Source organism: Mytilus galloprovincialis, chromosome 5 (genome assembly GCF_965363235.1).
Source record: "Mytilus galloprovincialis chromosome 5, xbMytGall1.hap1.1, whole genome shotgun sequence".
NCBI classification, from domain to species: Eukaryota; Metazoa; Mollusca; class Bivalvia; order Mytilida; family Mytilidae; genus Mytilus; species Mytilus galloprovincialis.
Genome location: NC_134842.1, coordinates 58,093,027 through 58,106,143, shown reverse-complemented (window position 1 = coordinate 58,106,143; position 13,117 = coordinate 58,093,027). Strand labels below are relative to the sequence as shown.

The 13,117-nt window shown below is 34.0% G+C and overlaps 2 long non-coding RNA genes across 2 annotated transcripts; both read right to left on the bottom strand.

The window, feature by feature from the left end:
* Window positions 1–1,259: 1,259 nt before the first annotated feature.
* Window positions 1,260–5,199, bottom strand: LOC143076124 (uncharacterized). Its single transcript, XR_012978539.1, has 3 exons — window positions 4,905–5,199; window positions 4,159–4,222; window positions 1,260–2,627 (listed from the first exon to the last, which is right to left on the bottom strand). It is a non-coding gene; the product is annotated as an uncharacterized LOC143076124 (long non-coding RNA).
* Window positions 5,200–6,007: 808 nt separating this feature from the next.
* Window positions 6,008–10,893, bottom strand: LOC143076123 (uncharacterized). The gene is made up of 2 exons (XR_012978538.1): window positions 10,773–10,893; window positions 6,008–6,996 (listed from the first exon to the last, which is right to left on the bottom strand). It is a non-coding gene; the product is annotated as an uncharacterized LOC143076123 (long non-coding RNA).
* Between the last annotated feature and the right edge of the window lie 2,224 nt (window positions 10,894–13,117).

Here is a 13,117-nt window from a genome sequence, read left to right as displayed (position 1 = left end):
GAAACGAAAAATGTTGTTCGACATGTGTATACTTTATAGATTTATATTTTTATTTTGTAGATTTCATACATTGTGTTTTACTTAATTTTTTAAGTTTTTTGTTTATCGTTTCCAACAAACAAGAGGCCCAAATCGGGTCTAGAGATGTGATTGGCCCTTTCGGGGCGATTGAATTGGATGGAGTCTAGCAATTTAATATGTCTACATTTACTTTGTGTCAACACTTATCCGAATGTACCCTTTATACGGTCGTTACTTGCTACGCTCTACGGAGCACATTTTTACACAGAATTTATAGAACTAATTGCAAACAAACTACTAGTAAATCCTTACAATAAATATATCTGTCAGGTATGTCTCCAATCGTAGATGGCCGCCCGCGGAAAACGTAGTGTAAGTGCATCTTATTTGGAAATGCATAGAAAGATCTTCTACTTAGAAACTACTAAGCAAATTGAAGCAAAACTTATCATTGGATGGCCTTCTAGCAAAATTGTGTTCGGCAGGACAGGGTACAATCCAACTTGATTGCCAGTGACGAACGTAGTTGAGATTATATATACCATATGGCGAAATTTATTGAAAGATATTTTCTAAAAGTAAAGTGCAAATTACAATGAAACTTGGTCACAATGATCTTTTAAAATGCACAGGCAAACTATGTCTGGTAGGTTCAAGACTATAACCCAAGATTGCAGGAATTACTAACAACATAGTTTAACATTGGACCCTGAGCTGAGGGCCAGGGGGATCAAAGATCTTAAACAAAACTACTGAGACCAAACTTGATAACATTTGTTTTTGTATGAACACTTTTCAAGCAGTGCTATATCCATACTTGATGGGCAATAACGGGGAACATACCTATTATATCGGGGTCTAAATTGGGCTGGCTTATGTAGCCACGGTTGATGTGAGCGATACAGCCTCTTAATAGTCTTTTGTTTCATATCCTAAAGTATTGGCGCAAAAAGTTTGTCATTAAACTAGATCCTTGAGTACAAGAAAGTAGAAACAAAACCATTCAAACGAATGCGATCAACATAGGAATATCATATCCCATTGGCAAACTTTTTTGTGCCGAGACCAGGCGTTACAAATCAGGCATGAGCTTTGTGTCAACACTTGCCCTACTGTTTGTTCCCTTGATAAATGTGATCGTATCATGCTGCACTAGGCGTAGAGAGTATTTTCTTTTATATTTACCATAATCAACAACAAAAAATCTAGACCAAGAAACAGTATATAGTAACTCCTAGTAATTTTGTTTGATTTAATTCTTGTATGGTAAAACCAAATATCAAACCTACTTATATTATATATATAATTAATTTCTAAAAAAATGTTTATGCAAAATCATTATTGTATAAAAAATGTATAGCAAATGTTCAATTCGGTAAGGCAGCAATCAATGTCCGAAACAATAGCTCTGCGTCATCGTATGATGTGATGATGGGAAACTGATCTCGTCTGTTTCCAGTAAGCAACTCGACAATGTTAATAAATTCATTGCTACAGCCATGCTCTGGAAAGTTCTCTGTATATTCCTCTATGAGATTGTCAATTGTTTGTAAGTTACATGGTAAAGGAAATGAACAGTCTCTTCCACCAAAGATCTCTGGCTGATAGTATAACATATTTGGAATACCACTTGGTGTTAGAACTTCAGCACGTTGTCTTCTTATTCTATTGAGTTCCAGTTCTCAGCAAACATGTCCAATTGATGTTGGATAACGGAGAGGAAACAAAATCGAACATTCTTTATGTACTGGACACGATACATCAAGAAGTCCAGTGTCTTGGAAATCCTGGAAACGGTTTCTCCAAAACTGGGTGAAACTCGTTTTTAGTGTACCCCAAAGCCTTTCTATTCTTTGATTTGCAACAGATCTGCCGACGAGAAAAGAATTTTGTCCCGACATTTCATCGTTTTGATTATGTCGCACCGATCTTTGTAAATCCCTCATTATGACGTTTTCTGTTCCTGCATCCGATCGAACAACCCTTGGAAGCATCTTTCTTTATTTGATCCAATTAAGATACCAGTAACCGACATATCTGGGGTTATTGTTGGAGGGACTTGCTATCAACCATAAAAGTTTACGAGAGTATCCATCGATTGCCCCATGTATAGCTATGCCGTAGGGTTTTAATTTATCGTAACCATCGACATGAATCAGATAGTTTGGTCCTCTATTGTAGTACACTCTCCTTCGAAGAACTCGACGCGATCTGTTAAGTACACCCTGTTGGTCTATTGTTCTTAAGCAAATCCTTGCTCTTGATTGTGTGACGCAAAGTCCAAAGCCTATGTTCAGAGTCCTCCACATATACCTGTATCCAACATTAGACAGGCCATTACGGTGTAAAGCCAGGATTGTCCTTACAACTGTAGGTAATGGCGACTGGTTGTTACGCCGTCTGATATTTAATCTTCTCTTAAGTCTTTTTAACATGGAACAACTCATGAATGTTCCGTGAACAAACAAGAGAAATCCACATATTTGAAGGGACGTGTAGCATAATTGATGATAGTATTGGACTAGTTCAGGCACAGAAGCATCATCGCCTGGGTAAGGTATTCCTGTAACGTCATGATCAGCAACACAAAGGAGACAACAGAGTAACTGAAACATAAAGATAGAAATTACACGTATGATGTAATGATAAAATGAAAAATCCGATTGGCTTGATATCTAAATAGGGTGTTCACTGTGACGTCATCAGCTTACTATAAAACTACTAGGAAATGCGCTGCGCCTTCACATTTAATGGAATACGAAATGGAAAAATACACAGTAAGTTTTGACAATCCAAAATAAATCTTCATGGCGATATTTATAACATATTTCATTTTTAAATTTACCCGTTATAGGTATCAGGTATAAGCATATGATATTTTTACATTTGAAAATGTTTTCATTTTCAAACAAGAGGACATATCTTCTTCAAGCATATTGCAATCGAATAAACATTTTAAAAGTCATCTGATGCCTAAACGAATTTATTTTGTTTGGTTGATTTTTGTACCATATCTTAAAGAAACAACGAATAGTGTACCTAATGAATAAAATTTGTTATGAAAAATTCAATTTTTGCTAAATTTGTTGTAACATCATGCCTCCTTAAACATGATATCTAGTTCTTTATCAATCATTGACTAATTTATAAAATTTGGTCGCATATTGTCAAAGTCAATCAACCATAAAAACAAGGCCAAGATCAAATTACAGGTATCAAAATGACATCCCCTGGTAGTGGGGAACCTCCTTGTCTAATATCATCAACCTAAGTCAAAGCTAAAATTACACTTCAGACTATCATCCCCTTGTAGTTGGAGACGTTAATGCCAAATATTATCAACCTTAGACTTCTATTTCTTGAGATATGGACTTAAGCAGTAAACTCGGTTGCAAAATTGACTATTAGAGTTCTTCAGGGTCATTCAAGCATTTAAAATAGGTCAAAGATAAATGGCACATCAGTGGCGGATCCAGGGGGGGTGTTCCGGGGGTGCGCACCCCCCCTTTATTTTTGCCGATCAATGCATTTGTATCGGGACATATGTTTTGCACCCCCCTGCACCCCCCCCCCTTTGCCCTGGGTTAGCACCCCCCCTTTCGAAAATTCCTGCATCCGCCCCTGCACATGACTGACTGGCAAGAACAATATGTAGGAAATCTGCATCCTAAATATAAGAACCTTACTCGTTATGCTTCACGAGATAAAGACATGAACAGCAAACTTGGTTGCAATGTTAACGCCATATATTCACCGTCGCCTGTAAAACCGTACCTACATGTCTCGCTTTTACTGCGCATGCTAGACAAAATATGAAGAAAACTTTATATCATGGTTCACTATATTTTTCGCTAGAGCCGTGTAAATGTGTGCTCATTTTTCCTATTTTGGTAATCCTTTATTTTTTGTAATTTTTGGCCGTTTAAGGTGCAGTTTTTACAAAAAATAAATCAGAATACAGTATCAAACCTTTTTCATACTTTCCACGAAGATGGAGCTGATTAGTCTAAATGAAGAAAAACATTATAAAAACTATACAAGAAAGTTTTGACAAATTTTGTTTGTTTTTAAGCCAAAGTGTGTTGATTTGATGTTCGATGTCAGCAACATATTTCTTTGTTTTACTTTCAACATTACCTTTAAAATATTGCTTGATTCCATAGTCTTTGACCATTTATTAGACGGGCAGGTGACCAAGCAGCTGAAATAGACGATATTTCTTCAATTGAAATGTTTAATGAATAGCAAAATCTTCTAATCGGTCAATATCAAAATAAAGTGAACACATATTTCGTTTCGCATCATGCTTTTCTACCTGGCATTAGTGGCGAATCCAGGGGGTCCGGGGTTGGAACCCTTTTTTACATTTATTTGGAAGATCAATGCAATTGAATGGGGACATATAGTTGGAACTCCCCTTTATCGTGGGCTAGGATCCCCATACCCAACCCTTATAAATGACAAGATCCACCCTGCTAGTTGTGAATCAAATTATTTGTTTAGATTACTAATTTTTTTTTGCTTAGCTGTTATGAATTAAATGAGTCATGGAGATTGATCTACAAAGGACTCTGAAAGGCGAAAGGGAGGGACCATTCAGTTTTTTTTTCCATTTTTCATTGACAGTCGTACAGAACGGGTAGTGTACTTGTGATGGGATGGTGGGGAGAGGGGTGAAACCCTTTAAGTAGAATATATCTTTAATAATAGCAGACGTCTTACTCTAGATCTTATCACAGGTCACGTTAAACTGTAACTTTTCAATGCCCTTTCATTCAAACAATAACGTTTTTTCTCCCTATGATCTTTTTCATTTTGTGTTCAGTATTGCTTCATATTAAAATATAACGCTAAGTCTCCAAAGAAAACAAATATAAACTTACTTATGACTCGTTTCCACTGCTCCCGCTGATGTTGTTGCTGTCGATCTCCATCTTTAATGTGTCAGCACAGGAAGTAAAATACGGACCGTGGGAATCTGACCGTGAGAACGAATAAAGTTAACATCAAATAAGCAAGTTGACTTTATTAATAAACAAGTCGACTTCTTATTTTATGTCATTTACATTTATATTAGCAAGTCGACATTGTAATTAAAACTTTTTCTGTAGCATTCCGACAAGTTGACTTCAACATGATGATTTAATATCAAATAAACAAGTTGTCGACTTAATCAATTAACAAGTTGAATTCAACATGCCGGCTTCTTATTACTATGCCATTATATTTATATCAGCAAGTCGACATTGTAAAACAGTTTTTCTACATCATTCCGACAACTTGACTTCAACTTGATGATAAGATTCCAGCTTATAACACACAACTTGACTAATAATTCCGACTTATTAGCAACAAAATAACTTTACAAGGGGTGTACCATATGCGCTTCCATAACTAAGACCCTAAAGTATTGTTGTATTTCCGGTCTGCCTACATGTACTACATGCATACTAGTATGATGGTATTTGAATAAAAAGATATTCGATCCTTTCTATTCAAACCATTTCTAACAGGAAACAATCCTTTTTAAAATACCTCCCTTCGTCTGGTTAATCAAAGGTTGTAACACAGTAGACCATATATATATGCTTGTAGATCTATACAGTTTATCGTTTTTAATATATTATAACCATGACACTGTTTCTGTCATAAACTCCCTCAATTCTTTTGTTTTTAGCACATACAACTTTGTACGAAACAACTCGACATATTATTGTCTCCGTTGGGTAGCCAGACCAACAATGTTAAGACAACGACAATGTGTGACTATCCAACAATAACATTAAGTTGCTCAACTTTGGGAGAGCGGGAATGTTTGTTACTAGTTTTCCTATTGTATAAATGAAGACAATCTTAATAAATTCCTGAACCAACTTTCAACTTCTTGTGAGAATTTACGTAAATAGGTATGGTGTACAAGTATTTCACAAACACAAAAACATAATTGTGATGATGATAAAAACTTTTTATGAATTTTTCAAAACAGTTATTCAAAATCAAAGATGTTTTATTCAGAAAGAAAACAATGGCAGATAAAACAATTGTCACAATTACAAATATTTTCACCGGAACATCATTAATTAATCAACTCAAATGATTAGCACTTTTTTCACTTATTATTATATTAAACATGAAACTCCTTAACTTTATCATCTAAATATTTGAAGTAGACATTTTCTCGATTTTTCATCATTTTGAATCGTTCAGCTGTTAAATCTGGCTTTTGTTCTTCTGTGTAGGTATATAGTTTCTTAAGTTGTCTGAAAGATCTGTTAGGCATTTGCCATTTATGACTAGATTTATGATTGTATTCAATGTGTGAGGATTCTTCGTCAATTTCATTTTTATTGTCGATTAAAGATTCAGTTCTTTGTAATCCTACAGGAAATATTTGGGATTGATTTCGACCAGAAGGTGATGCGAAATCAAGGGAGGAAAGTCTGCCCGAATTACCCACAATCCCAAGTGACGTATTCCGGCCAGATCTGTTTAAAGCTGAGTTTGGTTGTCTGATTGATAATGGAATGGCAGTGAAGGGTCTTGGTCTGTTTAAATTTCTTTTTCGTGGATTTGTTATTACGGAATTTCTGGCAATAACTCCTTTTTTAAAATGTTCACCACCATAGTATAGAATTGAATTTCCAGGTCCAAAATCAAGAACACAATTGGCTGGGACAGCCTGAAGTATCTTCTTTGGAACTAATATATCTGGTGGAGGCGGGGGTTTGAGCAAGCGTTTTCTCTCTTTTCTAAAATTGTCTAGGTCAAAATCTATCGTTTTCTCTGAAATCCTTTTTAATGATTCAAATGTTTTTGTCTTTTCACGATTGTATTCCATTAGATATTTGCTTGATTGTTCGTCATAACGACATATAACCCCGAATCTTAGTCTTTCTGCCATTTCATTGGCTGCTTGAACTGGTACACTATATTCACGACTGGTAAATTTTTGTGTTGCATTTTCCATCGTGGTCCCTGAAATTATAAGATTGCTTTATTTTAAAAGAAAAATAGACCTTTTTGTTGACCATTTAATATTGTTTAGTAAGAGTATCTTTTATTGGATATATCTATCGATTTACTGTAGAAATATGTTACTAGTAACCAGGACATCTCGCGTCCGGTATGGTAAAACTAATGCTTATTAAAAGGAAAGATGTCTGTTTGGCTGTGTAGTACTATCATAGGTGACATTTGTACAGTTCCCATTAAAAAGTGAATGGTATGATATATTTTCTGCAGGCATATAAAACATGATTCGATTATGATGAGAAATTGTATATAAAATTATCTCAGTCGTCCCATAAACTTTATATGCAAAAAGGTGCATTTACATTTAAAAATTTCCACATGAAAACTGGACAAGAAGAAAATATTTAACAAGTGCCATTATCATATACACACAGAAGTAAGATCAAGGCTTTTACTACATAAGAAAATGCCTGTACCAAGTCAGTTGTTGTTCATTCGTTTGATGTGTTTTATTGACAAAGTTTACATTTGAAATGAAGAACAGAGTACTGAAATTATAGAAGAGTCAAATAAGTTTTTCAAGTCCACCCCCATTCTCCAGAAAATGATAATAATTAAAAACTTACAACTTGAAGCTAAAAATCTACTTCATCCGCAGATAACAGTGTAAACCATTAAAATTTGCGTCTATCAAATTATTTTGAACGAAATATTGAATTAAGGATGATTTAAGTTATAAAGTATTTTTGGATAATATGATACTAATGCTTATAGTATTTCTAAACAGGTGTATCAATATTTTGATGGATAAAATGACGACTTTAAACTTAAGACTAACAATAAAGTTAAATGTATTTGTTTTATTTTGACGACCCCAGTTACAAAGGGTTGTTTAAATAAATAACAAACGTATTTTTGAAACTATCATCAATTACATTAAATCTTTATGTGTTATTTAGACACTGAATATTGGTTGAAAATCGGGAAGAGAAAATAGAATCTCCGACGGTAGTTTTTTTTTTCTCTCAAGATTAATTACAAAAACACAGGCCGAATGCAAGAATATTTAACGGACATAATGTTTATAACTGTTTGCATCCACTTCATTTGAACTTAAGTGGATAGTTGTCTCATTGGCATTCATTTCACATCTTCTGATCATTTTATACTGTAAAACTGCACTAAGTATAAAGATGTCACAGTATAGTGCATACAAAAGTGTGCATTTATAATGATATACGTAACCCATTATTTTGCCTTGTTCATCCGCCGATGATGTGGTATCATTGCCAATGAGACAACTATCCACCATAGTTCACTTGAAATGCAGTCAATTGTAGCATGTATATGCAACTGTACGGCCTTTGACAATGATGAGAAAACTCTACATCTTGTGTCTGCTATACAAAGCCCCGACAAACAAATAAAAAAAAGATGAAAACCCCAAATCCATCGTCCAATGTCTTAAAGATCAATATTGGTGTTTATCACCTTGATTCCACAACACTAATTTTGCAAAAACATGCCACCAAAAGTTGAAGAAAATGGTATTCTTATTTTTCGATTTGTAAATTTCAGAAGGCTTGATGAGTATAATTATGTTAGGTGTATTTGAAATATATATGTTATATGGTATTCGAAGATCAAGTGGTATTAGTGGTGGGTTAGAAAAAAAGCGGGTGACTAATTTGTGAAGTAAACTCCACATACTATTTTCCCAAGACTTGGGAACTTAGTCATTTTTTATCAAATGTTTTGAAAGAGGAAACTCATTCAGTTTTCAATATAGATCCCTGTTACTTCAATGGAAGATTGCAATTACGTTAAGTTTTGCAACTGTTTCATGGCAATGTTTGTGGATTTTTTGCTATTTTTCAGACTTTTGCTTGAGGTTGTCATCCATTCAATAGTCGCAATTTGTTGAAACCTAACCACTCAAGACTTTGGTTCATCTTTCGTTCTATTATGAATTTTTATTTTTTTCAAAACTATTTCAATCTGTGTCATACACTGATTTCAGCACCTGTATGAAAGACTGATTTAAACAAACTGTGCTGTTTTATCAAGAAACTACCAAACAGTGGCTAATAATACCAAGTAAATTTTGAATGTAAATAAAACATAACATAATTTACACAGAAAGGGAGGTGGATTGACACTTTATTAAAATATTGATCATAGATTATCATTTAAAATGATTATCAGATCAGTAGATTACATATAGGTAGTTATTCGGGACCTCCTTTACCCTTTTAATCTTAGGTATTATTTGAACAATTTCAAATAGATTTTCCTTTCAAATGACAAAGGAAATAAAAAGGTTACTTGATTAAAACAACGGAATAATGCAAACAAATGAACACACTTAATCGAATATTTTAAATTATTTTGTTATCTTATAGAAGCAAGGAAAAGTGGCAAACATTTCTGTTAAACAGAATTTGTATCGAACATAAACAGATGAAAATGATCAACAATTTCTGTTAATGGTAGTCAGTCGAAGGCTTCCTCCTATCTTAATAAAAGAAATACAGTACAGAAGACACAAGGATTTTCGTGTTTGAGCAGTGTCGTCCTCTAACTTGGAACCACTTATTCAAATTCTTTTTTTTTCAAAGCGTTTTATATATTATTGCCTTAATATTGTGTAAGTAAACATCAAATCCTTAAAATATCTAATATATGTGAATAGCGATGACCTTCTTATACTCTTTCGGGTTGTAATGCTTTGGAGCTAACTCATTTTCGAATAATCAACATTTTCTAATAAATTTCTCGACCGATTTTTATACTTCTTTTATATTGCTCGACCATGATAGTTGACAGTTATGGAGTGACAGTCCATTCGTCCTATAACTCTTATGATTCCTTGTGTATATCCCGTGGCGGATTCAGAAATTTTCATAAGCTAGTGGGAACACCGAATTCCTTAAGGACCCGCTTACGCTACAGTCGTCCTTATATAATCAACCAAATTTTTTTCCCACAACAAATGTGGGTGCCCTGGTACTCTGCCCCCTACCCCCTAAATTCTCTCTGTGGAAGTTAGTGTTACTAGAATTGGTAGATGTCTTTGCTGCGATGGTTGAATGAAATTAAAGGTTTTCGCCTTAATATCCCTAGTAAGCATGACCAAATGAACGGGTCATTACGTTTCTGTAAAAACTTCTCAGATTGGTTAATGTCGCTAAATAAATTAAATCAAATAGGAGAAAGAGTATTACTGTCAGTTGTTACTTAGAAGTCGACTGGACTGACAATACGAAACCAAAAATGAACTTTTAATTTGACAACCAACTTTTGGAGGTTGAAAGAAAGCTCCAAATTGAAAATTCCTAAACTACAGCTCTACTGACATCACTTTGACATTTTTTTCTGATATAAACAAGTTGTCATTTAGGGTAAGATTTTGATCTTATTTCAAATGACTGAATAAAGTTGTAATAACAACCCCTAACATGGAGTTCTTGCTCAAAGTTATTTCTGAGAGAGTCAATAGCATGATTCTGTTAGCCTCGAAATGTAAACACTACTATATATATAAATGTATATGAGTACTTCCAGTCTAAGTTAGTTAATATTTTATTTAAAATATGTTGGGATTGTTTTTTACTATGATAATAAATATGGTAATTTTTGGTATTTTCCCATCAGAATTCTTTCTTTCAGTTACACGTAATGTCTAAAAACATGGAAAATAAAAAATAATGACAAAAAGTGAGAATTAATTTATTGTAGCAAAATGGTTTAAAAGTAACAAACTTCCCAAATCAACTTACCTTAAGGGAGACATTTTGAAATTATTCATCATTGTGCACAATAACAACAGCTACGAAGTAGTTACAAAAGATAACTTATTAGTATCTAACTATATTTGAAGTACATTTATTATCTAATGCAAACATTTTAGGTGTTAACAGGGTGCTTTTAAGAGATTTTATTCGCTTAGTTAGAATTTTACAAAAATCCACTGTCGAATCGGTTATATCTCAAAGTTCTAAGTGATTTAAAATTCTTTGAACTGTCACAGTGTTGTCTTACAGATTATAATAGTGAACCAGTAAAGATTTCAGGCATGTCTTGTCTAGGTAGTTCTTGAGAGCTTAAGAGTGTCCATACGACTATTTTCGAATAAATTATTGTTTAAAATGCGTACTTCATGTCAGTTTGAAGTTATTGCTACCTCCAAGGTGCTAATCGGTTCGGTTCACATACTTCGTTTATACATGTTATATTCACTGTTTGATACGATGTCACTAAATATAAAGGAAATGGGGAACGTGTCAAAGCGACAACAACCCGACCATAGAGCAGACAACAGTCGAAGGCCACTAATGGGTCTTCAATTTAGCGAGAAACTTCCGCACCCGAAGGCGTCCTTCAGCTGGCCCATTATAAAATATGTATACTAATTCAGTGATAATGGACGTCATACTAAACTCCGAATTATACCCAAGAAACTAAAATTAAAAAATCATACAAGACTTACAAAAGCCAGAGGCTCCTGACTTAGGACAGACGCAAAATCGAAAGCCTGAATTTAATTAATTAACATCATAATTTGATGGCAAATTTACGTGACATGGTTATTTCATTGAATTGTAACTTTTAGACAGGTGCGGAAGCCTTAATCGTGTGTACTTTAATCTTTAGCACAAGCGCTTCCATTTCAAATTGGCTTCCGTCAACGCTCATCCCCCCTAAAAAAAATAACACTTAGAGCAATGCTTAAATGTCTTCCGCTATCCAAAATTCATTCTATATCAGTAAAAACTAATAAAAATATTGGGAATAAAATACTCCTAAGTAAATACAAAGATGCCTGTAATTTTATCAAACATATCACCCTTCTATTTTAGTACGCAAGACGCGTATTTCGACTACACAAGACAAACCAGTGGGGCTCACATCAACATAGTTGGAAGGTCAAATTAATGACAAAGGTGAAGAGCATCGAAACAAATAAAATTAAAATAAAGTTTGGTTAAAGTCGTCTTTGCTAGGATGTTAAAGAACGTTATAATATATAGTATTTGGCATGAACTTTACATTCACAACCATTAAACTCCAGCATCAATTACATTTGTGTCAAAACTATTGAATATCAGGATGGTGATAATCTCTTGGTCATCAGTGACTGTAAAAAAGAGGCGAAGGATACCATAACGACATTCAAACCCTTAAGTCGAAAGCAAACTGGCAACGCCATTGCAATAAAAAAAAACACAGATAAACAGACAACGTTACACAAAACTCAACATAGAAAACCAAGGACTGAGCAACACAACCCCACAAAAAACTGGGGGAGATCTAATATGCCGGTAGTATAAGCAGATCTTACTCCACATGTAGCACCCCTCGTATAAATCACCAAAAATATAATGCAAAGCAAGGCCTAACAAGTATACGCAATAGACCCCAATAAAGCAAACAACCAATTGCATACTTTTATTATAAGTATAAGTCATTATATACTGTTTTATAAAGTTCATTATCTGATAAGACTGAGAAACACAAAGAGATCAGTCTCTGTGCGTCTCGTTTTCACAGTACGACTAAACAAAAGGCTGTTCTCTGGAACTGCATGATTTAAAACTGTACATTAGGTTCCCGCGAAACCAAGCTCGATGGTTATAATTTTCGAATGATTGAAACAAGTTCAATCTTTCAAGAGGAGGAAATAACGGAAATTAATACCCGTCAGGGTCTCGCTGATTTTCAATTAGATACTAAATTAAGAACAGTTTTGAAAACCTTAATATAAATTTCCCTTCGAACGTAAAATATATTATGATATAGCTTCGTTCTTTAAAATAATTCACTAAATAAAAGAATGACGAGAATATTAAATTGATTTATTGTTGTTTTGTTAACACCCAGTGGCTTGTATTTTATATGCATATTCAGGATGAAAATAATTAGATTCATAATTAATATGATAGGTAAATACTACGAAGTGGGTCATTTTGAAAACATAAGAACTTGAAAATAATGAATTGGGACAGTAAATAAGGTCCTTATTTACACGTCATGGCTGCTTATTTGTGTATCCAACACAGACAAACTGACACTTTTCTTTTGCAGGATCAGCGAAATCCAAGTGACCATCTGAGTCTCCACACAT